General features: G+C 36.9%; 1 protein-coding gene across 1 annotated transcript in view; it reads left to right on the top strand.

Moving 5' to 3' along the window:
• The window catches only part of ROBO1 (roundabout guidance receptor 1), a 478536-nt gene that overhangs the window by 256229 nt on the left and 205750 nt on the right, over nucleotides 1-16557 (top strand). The window lies entirely within an intron of this gene.

Raw genomic sequence — 16557 nt, 5'->3', positions numbered from 1 at the left:
GATAATGGGAGAGTTTTTGAGTCAGTGATGAGTGTAGGAGAAAGATGGTTTGGTAGAAGGGTTAGAAGAGGGTTCAGAGCAGAAACTTGGTCTGGGACAAGTTTAAGTTTGGAAAATCCGTGTTGATTTAATAGGATGAGCAGAATCAAGAAATGTAGCTACATGATCTGCACATGACAAAATCCATGCTGATGTGCTCCTAAGGAGTGTTCAGTTCTAAGTCAGATGGCTTCTAAAATTCAGATACTATGCTCAGAAAAGAAGATTTTATGATAACGTTAAAACTTGGGTGAGATTATCAAGTGCAATATATTCTGCTCTTGCAAAGATAAAGACTGTGTTTTGAGTGAGCAAATACGAATGAGATTCCTCCTTTGTTATGTTGGGAGTGGGACTGATGGGCAGGTGGATGCTGTGGGATAGAAGGATTTAAGAGACATTTATAGGTGAAAAAAACATCTAATTTGAGACTGATGCAACACAGAGTAGGATTGTTAAGACCTTGGGATGTAAGAAATAATATGTTGTTCAGTCACTAAGTTGTGTCCAACTCTTTTGTGACCCCATAGATTAGAGTCCACAAGGCTTCTCTGTCCACGGAATATCCCAAACAAGAGTACTGGAGTGGGTTGCTATTTCTTTCTCCAGGGGATCTTCTTGACTTGGGATCGAACCCCCATCTCCTGCATTGGCAGGCAGATTCTTTACCACTGCACCAGCTGGGAAGCCCAAGAAATAACAGACTCAACAGTGGCTAGAGAGGTGGTGACTAGTTTAGAAGCTGAAATTAGTTCAGTCAGCCTGGAGGACAGTTTACAAGGGAGGTCAGAGTGGCAGCAGATGAAGTGGAGAGTTGAACAGGAGAAGAGCCAGATCAGAAAGATGCTCATTACACAAGAGCATGGATTCTATCCTCAGGGCAGTTGAGAGATATTGTAGGATTCAGCTTTTCCCACAGGCCCTGAAGGGCAGCTGCAGTGTCAAAAGATCAGAGCAGACACATATAGAAAAAGTCTTATGAGGTACTTTGTTTTGTTAGTTGGCTCGTATATCCTGGAAATACTTCCAAGTAGCAAACGTTTTCCAATTAAGGAGAGAATTATAGAAAATTCCATTAGGGCTTTAAAACTTTCTTGTCTCTAATTACACTAGAAATGTGCAGACTTTTTGAACTTGAACCAACTATAGTTGAATTTGTTAATGATACTTTATTACATTTGTTTTAGAAACAAAACTGAAATCCAAATCATTTTGGCACTTTAGCCAGCAGCCTGAGTAATTTCATAGAGTAATAGGCTTTAGGGCTTCTATCTAAATCCCATTAAGTATTACTGTATAATCTTGAAAGATATTAATAATCTGTATGGACTGAGAATGATCCTTAAAAATGAATTCTCAGTAGCCCAGTTACAAAGGAAAACTGGTTAGAGTGAACACATTTGGCCCCACTGGAAGGAATCAGCTGTATCTATTGTTTCCTCCCACTTTGGCCAGGAAAATTTGATTAACACATAACTGGGAAAACGACTAAGTTAAAGAAAGGTTTTAATTTTGAAAATCACATTTGTTTTCTTTCTGAAGGTAAAGCATGTTCACTGTCTTAATAAAAATCAACAAAAGATATATTACATCCAATAAAAGACAATCTGTTAAGATCTTTGTGGCAGCAAGAATGGATTACAAGGTTGAGAGAGAGGGAATGGAAATGAATTGACTCCGATGGTGTGCGCATGTATAAGGTGATGATCTTTTTGTAGTATAAATCAGGACCAGAATAAATGTATCAATCATGTACAGTAGTATAAGCAGATTTCAGACGTAAATAAGTCAAGATTTGTTCCATGAATCTGCAATTCCTTATTAGAGTGAACCCTTACTGTATCACCCAATAGTTAAAAAAAATTAAAAAGTAAAAACTAGCTTTTATCAGTTTCTAAGGGCATATAGAAAAAGAAAAACACAGAAGTGCTAGCATTAACTTTCCCATGAATACAGCAAATTGATGCAATATCTATTCCAAGGGAAAAACTTCCTTTCTCTCTCTTTCTCTATATGTAAAAAAGAAATGAATGCTGCAGTTGTTGGACAAGGGATAACAGTTGATTTGGAATGAACCAGCCAAAAATGTCCCAAACAAATTAATAGCATAGAAACATCTGCTGCTGTTTTATTAGAGTTTCACATAAAAACCTAGTTTGCAAGCTGGCGTTTGGAAAGCTTTCTTTACACTGAACTCTTAACGTAGCTGCGAAAGGCAATCAAGACCATATGTCTTACATTTTTAGGTCCAAAATTTCCTACATCTCTCTCCAACCTGGGACAGTTGCTTGTAACATGAGTGCCGAATTATGAAACCTGTTTTTAAGATTGGGATTTTTTTTTTTAACAATGTATTTTAAAGTCATTGAGGCTATGGCGTTTATATTTCTCTGCTTTGGTTATTGTTACAATTTAATTTTAAAATGTTTGTACTTTATTTTTTAACCCATCATTATTTCCGTGATGTTGGCTTTAGCTAGGCATAACATTTAAAATATACATTACAGCACTAATTTTGGATGGTTTTAACCCCATCATTAGTCAGGAAGAAGAATTCAGCTTTGGGATAAGGGGTGATGAAAACCATGTAATAGCCTTTGAAATAAATTGCTTTGTAGAAAAAATTACTTTTTCCTATTATAATATTTACTATTTCTTAATAAACTCTCATAAAATCCTCAAGAGGAAAATGGACAAGTTTTAGTTCTTACATCATGAAAGCATCATTATTCTTTGCGGTTCTCTCAGTTACTGGACAGAGGACTGTAGTGACAAATCTTGTTAATGTGTTTACACAGTTTTAGCAAATGTTTGTTGTGGTTTAATACTAATAATGCCACGGCTTATTTTCATTTTGTAGTATGGCATGCCAACTCTTCAGTGCCCTATTTTCCACCTTTTTCTTTCTCTCATTTATTCTCCTTTTGGAACTTAGTCTTTACACACATGTGCAAATACACATGAGTGTACTGTATTATGCATACAGATGTTGAAATTAGAGCTTAAAAGGGTGTCCCATATGTTCTCATAAGTTTTCTTTGTATACAGCAAACTTTTCATTGTTGCTTTGATTCTGACAAGAATTTAAGAAAATCCCATAGTAACTTCATTTCTTCTGTCACTTAAGTGTTTTTCATCACTTGTAATGCTGTCTTTTATTCACATTTAACAACTCTGAAATCTGAGCAAATTTTGCAGTGGATGGCATTTTAGTTTCAATGAAATATGGCAACATTTTTTTCAATGAAAGGGAAAAGAATAACAAAGGTTCATTTGCCTATAGGAGGGAAATTCCTTTTGCCCTGAAAGTCAGTTTCCTATGTTATCTCTTACTACACACAGCTTTTTAGTTTCTTTGGGAAATACCTTGGGTTAATAAAAGAACCAAAATAAAAGTTCAAAATAGGAAAAATGTCTCTTGATTTCTCTATGATATTGATTAAACCTAAAAATGTTGTTTTCTTAAGAGAAAACCAATTTTTATATTTATACAATTTTATAGTTTCTTTTTTCCTCATGTCTTTAAAAAAATTAATTTATATTAATTGGAGGCTGATTACTTTATAATATTGTAGTGTTTTTTGCCATACATTGGCATGAATCAGCCATGGGTGTACATGTGTCTCACCATCCTGAACCCTACTCCCACCTCCCTCCCAACCCCATCCCTCTGTATTGCCCCAGAGGGCAATCTTTGGGTGCCCTGCTTCATGCATTGAATTTGCACTGGTCATCTTTTTTACATATGGTAGTATACATGTTTAAATGCTATTCTGGAGATTAGTGGAGAAGTAACTCCAGAAAGAATACAGAGAAGGAGCCAAAGCAAAAACCACACCCAGTTTTGGATGTGACTGGTGATGGAAGTATAAAGTCTGATGCTGTAAAGAACAATATTGCATAGGAACTTGGAATTTTCAGTCCATGAATCAAGGCAAATCGGAAGTGGTCAAACAGGAGATGGCAAGAGTGAACATCGATGTTTTAGGAATTCGTGAACTAAAATGGACTGGAATGGATAAATTTAACTCAGATGACCATTGTATCTACTACTGGGCAAGAATCCCTTAGAAGTAGCCATTATTGTCAACAAAAAAGTCCAAAATGCAGTACTTGAATGAAATCTCAAAAACGACAGAATGATCTCTGTTTGTTCCCAGGGCAGACCATTCAATATCACCGTAATCCAAGTCTATGCCCCAACCAGTAATGCTGAAGAAGCTGAAGTTGAACAGTTCTATTAAGACCTACAAGACCTTCTAGAACTAACACCCATAAAAGATGTCCTTTCCATTATAGCAGCAGCTGCTGCTGCTAAGTCGCTTCAGTCATGTATGACCCTGTATGACCCCATAGACAGCAGCCTTACAGGCTCCTCTGTCCCTGGGTTTCTCCAGGCAAGAATACTGGAGTGGGTTGCCATTTCCTTCTCCACCATTATAGCGAACTGGAACACAAAAGTAGAAAGTCAAGAGATACCTGGAGTAGCAGGCAAATTAGGACTTGTAGTAAAAAATGAAGCAGTTCAGAGGCTAACAGTTTTGCCAAGAGGACACACTGGTCATAGCAAACACCCCTTTCCAACAACACAAGAGAAGACTACATGTGGACATCACCAAATGGCCAACAACGAAATCAGATTGATTATATTCTTTGCAGCCAAAGATGGAGAAGTTCTATACAGTCAGCAAAAACAAGACCAGAGGCTGACTGTGGCTTAGAACTCCTTATTGCCAAATTCAGACTTAAATTGAAGAAACTAGGGAAAACGACTAGACCATTCAGTTCAGTTCAGTCGCTCAGTTGTGTCCGACTCTTTGCGACCCTATGAATCACAGCACACCAGGCCTCCCTGTCCATCACCAACTCCCAGAGTTTACTCAAACTCACGTCCATTGAGTCGGTGATGGCATCCAGCCATCTCATTCTCTGTTGTCCCCTTCTCCTCCTGCCCCCAGTCCCTCCCAGCATCAGAGTCTTTTCCAGTGAGTTGACTCTTTGCATGAGGTGACCACAGTACTGGAGTTTCAGCTTTAGCATCATTCCTTCCAATGAACACCCAGGACTGATCTCCTTTAGAATGGACTGGTTGGATCTCCTTGCAGTCCAAGGGACTCTCAAGAGTCTTCTCCAACACCATAGTTCAGGTATGACCTAAATCAAATCCCTTAAGATTATACAGTGGAAATAACAAATAGATTCAAGGGATTAGAGCTGATAGACAGAGTGCCTGAAGAACTATGGATGGAGGTTCATGACATTGTACAGGAGGCAGTGATCTAGACCATCCCCATTTCTTTTTCTTAAAAGAAATGCAAAAAGGCAAAATGGTTGTCTGAGGAGGACTTACAAATAGCTGAGAAAAGAAGAGAAGCGAAAGGCAAAGGAGAAAAGGAAAGAAATACTCAACTGAATGCAGAGTACCAAAGAATAGCAAGCAGAGATAAGAAAGCCTTCCTCAGTGATCAATGCAAAGAAATAGAGGAAAACAATAGAATGGGAAAGCCTAGAGATCTCTTGAAGAAAATTAGAGATACCAAGGGAACATTTCATGGAAAGATGGGCACAATAAAGGACAGAAATGCTGTGGATCTAACAGAAGCAGAATATTAAAAGAGGTGGCAAGAATACACAGAAAAACTATACAAAAAATATCTTTATGACCCAGATAACCACAATGGTGTGATCACACACCTAGAGCCAGACATCCTGGAATGTGAAGTCAAGTGGGCCTTAGGAAGCGGCACAATGAACAAAGCTAATGGAGGTGATGGAATTCCAGTTGAGCTATTTCAATTCCTCAAATATGATGCTGTGAAAGTGCTGTACTCAGTATACCAGCAAATTGGGAAAACTCAGCATTGTCCACAGGACCAGAAAAGGTCAGGTTTCATTCCAATCCCAAAGAAAGGCAATGCCAAAGAATGTTCAAACTACTGCACAATTGCACTCGTCTCACATGCTAGCAAAGTATTGCTCAAAATTCTTCAATCCCGGCTTCAACAGTTGGTGCACCAACTACTTCCAGATATTCAAGTTGGATTTAGAAAAGTCAGAGGAACCAGAGATCAGATTGCCAACATCCGTTGGATCATCAGAAAGCAAGAAAGTTCCAGAAAAAACATCTACTTCTGCTTTATTGACTATGCCAAAGCCTTTGACTATGTGGATCACAACAAACTGCGGAAAATTCTTCAAGAGATGGAAATACCAGACCACCTGACCTGCCTCCTGAGAAATCTTTATGCAGGTCAAGAAATAACAGTTATAACTGGACATGGAACAACAGACTGGTTCCAAATCAGGAAAGGAGTATGTCAAGGATGTATGTTGTCACCCTGCTTATTTAATTTATATGCAGAGTACATCAATGAGAAACGCTGGGCTGGAAGAAGCACAAGCTGGAATCAAGATTTCTAGGAGAAATATCAATAGCCTCAGATATACAGATGAGACCATCCTTACGGCAGAAAGAAAAGAAGAACTAAAGAGTCTCTTGATTAAAGTAAAATAGGAGAGTGAAATAGTTGGCTTAAAACTCAACATTCAGAAAACTAACATCATGGTATCCAGTCCCATCACTTCATGGCAAATAGATGGGGAAACAATGGAAACAGTGACAGACTTTATTTTTTTGGTTTCCAAAATAACTGCAGGTGATCACTGAAATTAAAAGGTACTTAATGGCAAGCCACTCCAGTACTCTTGCCTAGAAAATCCCATGGACGGAGGAGCCTGGTAGGCTGCAGTCCATGGGGTTGCTACGAGTCAGACATGACTGAGTGACTTCACTTTCTCTTTTCACTTTCACACATTGGAGAAGGAAATGGCAACCCACTCCAATGTTCTTGCCTGGAGAATCCCAGGGACAGGGGAGCCTGATGAGCTGCCGTCTATGGGGTCACACAGAGTCGGACACGACTGAAGTGACTTAGCAGCAGCAGCACCTTGGAAGAAAAGCTATGACCAACCTAGACAGCATATTGAAAAGCAGAGACATTTCTTTGCCAAAAAATGTCCATCTAGTTAAACCTATGGTTTTTCCAGTAGTCATGCATGGATGTGAGTTGGACCATAAAGAAGGCTGAGTGTCAAAGAATTCATGCTTTTGAACTGTAGTGTTGGATTAGACTCTTGAGAGTCCCTTTGACTGGAAGGAGATCCAGCCAGTCCATCCTAAAGGAAATCAGTCCCAAATATTCGTTGGAAGGACTGATGCTAAAGCTGAAACTCCAATACTTTGGCCACCTGATGCAAAGAACTGACTCATTGGAAAATACCCTGATGCTGGTCACGATTGAAGTCCGGAGGAGAAGGGGACAACAGAGGATGAGGTGGTTGGATGGTGCTTGTATATTTTGAAGATTAATTGTTTGTCAGTTGCTTCATTTGCTATTATTTCCTCCCATTCTAAAGGCTGTCTTTTCACCTTGCTTATAGTTTCTTTCATTGTGCCAAAGCTTTTTTAAGTTTAATTAGGTCCATTTGTTTATTTTTGTTTTTATTTCCATTACTCTAGGAGGTGGATCATACAGGATCTTGCTGTGATTTATGTCAGCGAGTGTTCTGCCTATGTTTTCCTCCAAGAGTTTTACAGTTTCTGGTCTTACATTTAGATCTTTAATCCATTTTGAGTATAATTTCTTTTTTTCTCTTTAACATTCCAGAATTCTTGATCCTACCACTCTTTGTACATTTCTACTTATAGACTGCTCTGTGAGAATCTCTTGGAAAATAAATGAAATATCCTATTAATTTTCTTACTGTACCTTACTCCATATAGAAAGACCTTCCATTGCTTTTTAAAATACTTCATTGTCCTATTCAAGAAGATGTAAATCATTAAGTGAATAGGTGAAAAACTTTTAGTAACTATAAATTACTATATTAACTAGCAATTCATTTTTTTCACTTAGTAAAACTACTACATTTAGTAAAGCTTCCAATATTGATTGAAAGAACTGATGCTGAAGCTGAAGCTCCTATACTTTGGCCACTGGATGTGAAATGCCAGCTCATTGGTAAAGGCCCTGATGCTGGGAATGATTGAAGGCAAAAGGAGAAGGGGGCCTCAGGATAAGACAGTTAGGTAGCATCAACAACTCAACTGCTGTGACTCTGAGCAAACTCTGGAGACAGTGAAGGTCAGGGTAGCTTGGAGTTCTGCAGTCCATAGAGTCACAAAGAACTGGACATGGCTTAATGACTGAACAAAAGCAACAGCAAAAATAACATATACTAGGTATCTAGCCATCTTAGAAATCATGCACATATAAATCTCTAATTAAAATTAAATATTATAGAAATTTATAATAATAAAAATGTTTAAATTCATTCTTGATGTTGTGAGCTTTCACACTGTTTTGCTTTACAAGAATAACAGTGTCACTGGAATAGATTTCTGTATAGCTTCTCCAGAAATTGGTTCTGTAATGTAAATTGGGTTACATAGCTCTCCTGCTTAAGACAAAAGGGAACAAAAGCTTTAAGAGGTTCTCAATTCTGCAAATACAGACACCTTAATATGGCGTATCGTGCTGCTGCTGCTAAGTCACTTCAGTCGTGTCCAACTCTGTGACCCCATAGACAGAAGGCCACCAGGCTCCCCCGTCCCTGGGATTCTCCAGGCAAGAACACAGGAGTGGGTTGCCATTTCCTTCTCCAATGTGTGAAAGTGAAGTCGCTCAGTCATGTCCGACCCTCAGCGACCCCACGGACTGCAGCCTACCAGGCTCCTCCATCCATGGGATTTTCTAGGCAATAGTACTGGAGTGGCTTGCCATTGCCTTCTCCGAATATGGCGTATAAGTCCCACTTAATCTGTCCCTTATTTATATCTACTATTTTATCTCTTGAAACATTCTTCCCACATCCACAAACACTAATTACTTTTCCAAATACTGCTTTTGTACTAAAACAGATCATATTCTGTCCTCTCATTTTGCACATTCTTCATCCTCATCTTGAAACATTTTAACCACCTCCCATTCCAGAAACTCTCCTTTCACCCGTCAGTTATCAACTTAGACACCACTTCCTTCCAGTAACTTTTGCTGATAATTCAAGTATAAAGCACATGGTCAGCTATAAATAACTTCAAAACTAGAGATAACAAATTTAAAAAATTTATTTTATAAATCTTTTAGAAGTAAAATATTATTAAGCTATATGGTGATTATAAATTGTAGCTGAAGTATGCTGCTGCTGCTAAGTTGCTTCAGTCGTGTCCGACTCTGTGCGACCCCATAGACGGCAGCCGACCAGGCTCCGCCGTCCCTGGGATTCTCCAGGCAAGAACACTGGAGTGGGCTGCCATTTCCTTCTCCAGTAGCTGAAGTATACTACTGGCTAAATTAAATGTGATTATATTATACTACATGTATATATGTTATATACTTTATCATTTAATTTATGTACTAATTGATAGATGAAACTGTGTTATATCTTTTGGGTATACTTCAAAATACAGAAAGCACAAACTTTAGGTTTAAAATAGTATATGTGATCAGCAAGGAAGTAGGCCCTTAGTAAATAAGAAATTTGCCAGCACCATGACCTTTGACTTCCTAGCACCTAAAATTGTGAGAAATAAGTGTTTGTTGTTTATAAAAAATAATATGAATGAAATATCATAATATCAAATAGTATGATTGAGAGTTTGCTGTATTTTTTCCCCAATAGACCTAGTTATTTGCTGTAAAGAAAAGTGCTGTAATGAATGTTATCAAAATTAATTTTTTTCTCAAACCCTAAAGTATGTTCATATTTGGATAGTGATTATGATTACTATAGTGATTATGAGAAGAGCCAAGTAATAGTGATCTTACAGCCAGATTTAGAATTAGAAGAGATTCATTTATTTATCAAAAATAGATTCTTGATAAAAATTATATACCTAATAGTTTTAAACTGACAGTTATTTATGTATAAGTAATTTAAATATACATTTTAAGGGGAGATTTCCAATTCCACGTTTCTTAGTGACTTTCTCATGTGGTTTGTGTCATTAAGACACAGAGGGGGCAGGGAGAATAAATTAGTCACAAGAAATCTGGCAGATATATTTCTCACCATAGTGACTATGAAGAAAGACAAATATGTACATAAATTCTAACTTTCTCTTGATTTGGTATGCTTTCCTAAGAAAACCCTAGCAGTGCAGGATGACTGGGAATGTGTTAATTGGGCTAACAGACTTTCAAGTGGTAGAATAAGGATAGGACCAATAGTGATTCTTTCCAAGCATTTGAAGATCAAATGAATCATTATGAGTCCTGTAAAAGTTCCAACAGTCAATGGTTACTTGGAAAAGGGCATTTAATAAACAGGCACAAACAGGAAGCTATATAAAGGAACAAGCAGAAGGAGCTCTTGTAACCAAAAGAGGTTTTTCAAACTGAACCTTCAAGGAGCTCTTATAAGCCCAACAAGTTCTGAGCTTAAAAGGGAAATGCCCGAAGCAGATGAACCCAACCAATAGGCATTGGAACTCTTAATAGATGTACAGCAGTTGTGCCACAAGCCAATGGAATAAGTCCAGAGGAAAATTTTGTTGCCAAATCCTGAGAGTTTTCTCTTTTTGCTTTTGCTCACATGAGTTGAGTCAAGGAACAGATTCTCAATTTCTCATCCAATTGCTAGATTCCAGACTATTTGTCAATGGAAAAAAAAAAATCTTCCCCAGAACTTTTTTCCCCTCAGTACTATTTTTCAGAGTTAAAAAATGGAAGGCAGGAGGAATGATTGAGAGGTACAGTGGGTTTAATAAAAGACTCCTTTGCCAAAAAAGGAGGGGGGAAGAAAGGAAACCACTCTGAAGTAATAGTTTTTGAAACATTCCCACTGGCAGAAAACAACTGTTGTGGTTTTCCTTAATTATGTTGTATACACAGAAGATATTTCAGTGGAAGAAAGAGGAAACCTAAGCTAAAATGCTTCAGAAATAAGACTAGCTTAGCCTCTTTTATAATATAAGAATAAATCTATTAATAAATCTACTCTGTGTTTGAGGTAGAAGATCAGAACTATTTTTAATATACCATTTTTATTAATTCTCAGGATTAGAACAGAATCAATAGTAGAAAGTCTGGAAAATAAGAAAAAGTCTCCAAGTCACAGTTCAGCATATTTACCAAATCTGACTGTCATAATAAACATGGAAATATGTATTAGTTTTGAAAGAGTATTTCAAAGTGCTGTGGGTGGGGGTTGACTTCAAGGAAATCGGAAGAACATGGGTTTTGAAGGAGAATGATTTTGTGTGCTCTTAGAGACACCAAACGTTACAGCGTAGGGGTTTGGGTGCATATGGTTCTTACATAGAAGGAAAATCGTCTGAGTACACTTGGCAACACATAATGTCACTGTACAATTTTATATCTTTTGAAATACACATGCACATTTAAGAGGTCATCACTCTCGAGATACAGCATTGAGACTTTCCTTGATTGTATAGACTTCTTTCTTATTATTGTCTTTTAGTTTTCTGCAAAATAAACCGTTTGTGTTGCCAGTTTCTTGAGTCATCGTTGAGTCCACTGGCTGACTGGTTCCTATATTGTCACTCATCATGCTTCAACAGCAACTGTTATCTAGCTTAGAGGGGAAACATGAGGAAGAAGTGAATTCAATGTGTTTCATGGTAATACCTCAAAAAGAAGACTAGACACATGGTCTTCAGATAATGATGTGTAGAAAAAGATTTAAAAATCACTTGCTATTTGAACTAGAATTATTAGCAGAAAATAGCTAGTAGAAAGTGAATAATCTAGAACACTTTATATTCTCTCGAGTCTGACATTCTGTAATAGACTTTATTGGTGCCTCATTTTTATAATTTCAGTATATTATTTTCTGTTTGAAAAATTTACTTCTTAATGATGAAAATTTCCTCAAGAATACCAACTGTATAAAATTTTCTGTAGGTGTAACATTAGGTAACTGGTATAGAATAGTATACCAGTAAATACCCTATGGTGGACAGGGAGGCCTGGCGTGCTGCAGTTCATGGGGTCGCAAAGAGTCGGACACAACTGAGCGACTGAACTGAACTGATAGAATAGTATAACATTTGGCAGGAAAGGAACAAGTGTTTTTTGTGTGCACATTGTTAGTTCTAGACATTGCCCTGAGCCCTTGTCATATATATCTCATTTAATTTTCCCAGTAGCCCTATGGGGGAGGGAAAGAGAGGTATTGTTTCTAGTATGCAGGTGAAGAAGTTTAGGGTCAAGTACCTTGATTAGCTTTGAAGAGATATGTAGATACGAAGTGGAAAGATGGGAATTTAAAGTCACATGCATCTCCTGCTCATGCACCTACTCTGTTTGCTGCTGCTGCTAAGTCGCTTCAGTCGTGTCCGACTCTGTGCGACCCCACAGATGGCAGCCTACCAGGCTCCCCCATCCCTGGGATTCTCCAGGCAAGAACACTGGAGTGGGTTGCCATTTCCTTCTCTGTTACAAGGGCATAATTTCTCCTAATAGAACCGGGTAATGCAAAGATCAGAGATTACTACTTTTCAATATAGGTACAATATAAATACTTCTAATATGGACTGATGGTGGAGGTGGTTTAGTTGATAAGCTGTGTCCAACTCTTGTGACCCCATGGACTATAGCCTGCCAGACTCCTCTGTCCATGGGATTTTCCAGGCAGGAATACTGGAGTGGGTTGCCATTTCCTTCTCCAGGGGATCTTCCTGACCCAAGAATCAAATCCAGGTCTCCTGCATTGCAGGCGGATTCTTTACTAACTGAGCTATGAGGAAGCCACAATATGAAATGAAAGCAATCTTATTTCAGGTAGTTTTTATTCAGAATATTATGTACCTATTCTATACTTCAGCTTTCATATCTGCAAGATAAAAACATATGTGATCTGCCCATTTATAAAGACATTGTACCTTAAGAAGAAATGAATAAACTTGAAAACAGTTTGTAGAATGCTTTTAAGTGTATAATCCAATGATGACGATGAGGATGGTGAAGTTCATGATTTCCTTCTATAACATCTTTTTCCTAAAGTCTTCTGTGGTGTTGAAATCACTTATTTGATAAATTAAAATTAAGTAAGTTTAATAAAGAAAAAGAATATGTATCTCTGAATTGTGGTCTACTGGTTTTTTGTTTTGTTTTGTACCAGATCATTTGATGAGCCTGTCCAATTCTTTTGACATATCTTATTTATATATATTGGGAGAATTCTTTCTATAACCTAGTAAATAGATATTTAGGTTCTGTGTTGCCTTCCAAGGATTAGGAAGTACTCAACAACATGCTTCTTCCTGTACTAAAGATCTTAATGTATAATTTGCACTTATTTTTAAACTTGGATGGTTATAGCTTAAAAAGCTCTTTATTTTTATGTTCTTTCATCTAGTATCACAAATAGGAAAGTATCACTGCAAGAATATTCTCCCATAAAACATGAAGTCTTCAGGAAGAGATGGTAGAATTGGTTAGATACGGAAAATATACTTTTGTAGGAAATTACGTAGAGAAATTATACAATAAATTCTTTGGAATCTAGCAGATACACCCCTCATTGCCTGTAAAACTGCTATGCCTCTTATGAAAATCTCTTCCTGGTGTTAACTTTTGGCCTGTTAAATCATGTGATTTTAATTGCAAAGAAACGGAAATAATGGCCAGAAAAATTGCCTTCTGTTTGGAAAAACTTGACATTTATGAGGCCTCTTTAGGGAAAAAAATCAGCATGGGAAAATATCTTATAAAAGTGGTCCAATATCATCACACTAAAAAGTGAATACATTGATTACTACAGTCATCTCAAACCCTAAAATATTCATCACAAACATACAGGAAGCATTTCCTTCTCCTGTATGTATATATCTTATGTTGTAAATGTACTACTGAATCTTTCCAGAATGTCTGTTAGTAAGTTGCTTACTGGAATTTCATTTTCAGATTTATTTCATTCCTATTTTTTATATTTGTCTGGAGAAATACTAATTAGTTAAAATAGTCATTTGTTAAGCAGGTAGCTTGTGGAATGTAATACCGTATTATGTTTACAACACTTAAAATCCTTCCAGATTTGTTTCCTGATTATCTACAATTGGCCAAATTTTTGGCGTTTATATTTTATATAGTATAGTTACAGGGATTTTTCTTCAATTCAAACAGTTGTAACTAAATACAACACTGTCATTTTGTCTGTATGCATTTTGTTAGTGGCAGAATCAGGATAAGTTTTAAAGAAAATTATAATAAAGAAATAGCACTGAAATTTTAGATTTTTTACACCTGAATGTTTCTCATACAAAATTTTATATAATGAAACATTGAATGTATCTGATATTATAGTAGTTTTAAGATTAAAAAGATGAACAGAATATCCTCTATTTTAATATTATATTTAGAGAATTATAAAACGGTTTCATAATTGGCGATATCCTGAGTAAATTTTCAGCAATGATAAATGTTAAGCATTACTTTATGCTATCCAGAAGTTTTTCTATGCCAATTATAGCAATGAACTTTTGGGATGAATACATTGGAAAAGTCCCTCACTTCCTTTAATAGTGTCTTCTGGATCTATAATTAATGAGCCCCAAACCTCATGTGAATTGGGGATTTCTTAGCCATTCCATGTTTCACAGTAGTAAGTACTCAAGTTTGTTTTCGGTTGAGTAAAATAATGTACTCTCTGTTTGCATACCTGGAATGGGAAGGCATTCAGTCTGTGATGAAGCCTAGAGGATTAAGATAACCAGTATTCATTCTATTCAGGAACTATGTAATATTTCCTCAATTAGAATTTTCTCAACTTTTAATTTCTAGGTCAAATTCACTTTTTAAAACCTTTATTATATCATTACATGAGTCTAAAATGATTTTTTTTAATATATTACAAATAAGGTTAAGTTATCCTATTCTGAGGTTCAGGGCAGGTGGCTTTTTGAGGATCCCTTTTGATTGCAGCCTCATTTTAAGCTTACTTTCCTGAGCACACCCATTAAATGTGTTCATTACCTTTTTTCTCTTTCATATTTAGGCAAATATCTTTTAAGAGTTTAAAAAAACGTCCAAATAGTATCATAATATCCACTGATCAAAGGACTTAGCTATCTTTTTGCTTCTGTTATTTGTTTCTGCATTGCTTCCTAAAACTATTTTTGTCTCAGAAATACTGCAGAATTTAAAAATATATTAAAAAATATAAATGAAATATCAACTCTGAGGATAATGAGAACTGTTAATGTCAGCTGTTAGGAATGTCATCATAAAATCCTTTTGCAACATCAATGGCACTTTTATACTGTTCGCAAAACATCTGTCCAGACTTCAAACTTTAGAACCAACTACCAAACAGGAGACTGTATTTGATAGGGCACTCTAGGAAAGTATGAGGATGAATTGGCACCACTACTTTACATGTTAAAATGACTATGACTCAGGATCAAGATCAGTTTATCAGACTTCCTTGGCAGCTCAGTGGTAAAGAGTCTGGTAAAGATTGGTTCAATCCCCGATCCCGGAAGATCCCACATGCTGCAGACCTACTAAGCTCATGTGCCACAACTATTGAGTCTGTGCATTAGAGCCCTGGAACCACAGGTCCTGAACTCTCATGCCAAAACTACTGAAGCCCGCTCAAGCTAGGGCCTGGGCTCAGCAACAAGAGAAGCCAACACAATGAGAAACCTGCACAAAGCAACTAGGGAGTAGCCCCCTCTCCATGCCAAAACTAGACAAAAGTCCACACAGCAATGAAGACCCAACACAGCCAAAAAAAAATAAGTAAATAAAATTATTACTAAAAAGATAAGCTTAACAAGGAAAAAAATATGGCAAGGGTGCATCCTTGCACAGAACATAAGTGCAATTTTGAATGAGTGTTTCAAAATAGTGAGAAATAGCAAACAATATGTGCTATTGGGAGTGGTAGGTGGAGGTCCCAGCAAGGAAAGGGTTAGCCCAAGAGAAGCTTAAATCGAAGATATGGTAATATGATCATCAGTGCTGAGTGGAGGAAATCCAGAAGATTAGAGAAAAGAAGACCAGAACCCAGTAACTATCAGAAAAACAGAGATTCAAAACTGGTAGAGTAAAATGGCTCAGTTTCTGAAACTAGAGTAGGAAATAGGTTTCGATACAGAAACAGGTCAAAACTCAGTGACTGTATGGGATGTTTAAGGAAAGAATGGAACATATAATAAAATTGATGTGTTTTTTATCTGCTAGAGAATAGATCCTACACATCCCTTAGACTTCCTCTAACTACAAAAGTGGTTTAAGAGAGAATTTGGGACAGGCGAAGAGAAGAATTCTAAAAAAGGTCATCACTTTATCAGTCTCATACCTCCAATAGAAAATCCTCCAGGCTAGTTTTCTCATGGCCCCATACAACATGTTACTTTCCACCTGCACGCTTTGTTTTGTGATTTTCTATCTGCCTGTAAAGCTAAACCTCTTTTCCCATCTTATCTATATTCTTTTCTTCCTTTTAGTCCCTACTCAAGTCTTACCTTCAAATAACTATAATACTAAATAA

This window comes from Moschus berezovskii, chromosome 1 (genome assembly GCF_049115385.1).
Source record: "Moschus berezovskii isolate FMDL1 chromosome 1, NW_MosBer_1.0, whole genome shotgun sequence".
Classification (NCBI taxonomy): domain Eukaryota; kingdom Metazoa; phylum Chordata; class Mammalia; order Artiodactyla; family Moschidae; genus Moschus; species Moschus berezovskii.
Note: the sequence above shows the minus strand (reverse complement) of the source record. Positions and strands in the feature narration are given on the sequence as shown.